This window comes from Neopelma chrysocephalum, unplaced genomic scaffold (assembly GCF_003984885.1).
Source record: "Neopelma chrysocephalum unplaced genomic scaffold, ASM398488v2 Primary Assembly neopelma1_97457, whole genome shotgun sequence".
In the NCBI taxonomy this organism is placed as follows: domain Eukaryota; kingdom Metazoa; phylum Chordata; class Aves; order Passeriformes; family Pipridae; genus Neopelma; species Neopelma chrysocephalum.
Genome location: NW_020926099.1, coordinates 1 through 1,028, shown reverse-complemented (window position 1 = coordinate 1,028; position 1,028 = coordinate 1).

The window sequence follows — 1,028 nt, the reverse complement described above, 5'->3', positions numbered from 1 at the left end:
AAATGAAAGGGGGAGAAAAATGAAAGGGGGAGAAAAATGAAAGGGGGAGAAAAATAAAAAGGGGAGAAAAGCAGAAGGGAGGAGAAATAAAAGGACGGGAGGAAAAATATAAGGGGGAGGAAAAATTAAAGGGGGGAGAAAATATAAAAGGAGGGAGAAAAAATAAAAGGGGGGAGAAAAATAAAAGGGAGGAGAGAAAATAAAGGGGGGAGAGAAAATAAAGGGGAGAAGTAGAAGGGAGAAAATAGAAAGGAGGGGAGAAAAAATAAAAGGGAGGGAAATAAGAAAATATAGAAAATAGGGGAAAATAAAGAAAAATAGGGTAAAGTAAAAGGAGGGGAGTAAAAGGGGAAATAAAAAAATAAGAGAGGAGGAAAAAAAATTAAATGGGGAGAATAAATAAAGGGAGGGGGGGAAGAAAAGAGCCGGTGGTGGAGCGGGGATCCGAGCGGGACGTGGCGGGGCCGGGGCCGCGGCCGGAGGCGGGGGGTCCGTGTCCCCAAAGCGGCGGCACCCCCGCGCCCGTGCTCCGTCCCCGCGGGAGCCTTTTATGTGCTAATGAAACACATTGCATGCCCCGGTTCACAACGTGTGTGTCCTTGGCGTATAGAGACCGACACATTGCAGCCCTGGAGCCCGGTTTTTGTTTTTGGGAGGGTTTTTTTTTTTTTTTCCCCCCCCCCCCTCCCCCCCCCCCCCCCCCCCCCCCCGGCCACCTCTCCCTTTTCTCCCCTTTTCTCTTCCCGCGGACAATGCGGAATTTTAAGAAGGATTTGAATGTTATTTCGGGAAAGCAACATCTATGAGCGCCGTAAACGCGTGGGAAAAACAACAAGTGGTTGGGAAGACGGGGGGAAGAGGGGAGAGGAATGAGCGGTCCTGCGTGGCCGGGGGGTGTCGGTGGGCACCCGGAGGGTCCCGGCGGTGGGGCTGGAGGCTCGGAGAGCCCGGGAGGTGCTTAAAATAAACGTGTTTGCTGCGGTTAAAATAAAGCTCTTCGGGTTTTTCGCCGCCGGTTTATCCCCCCC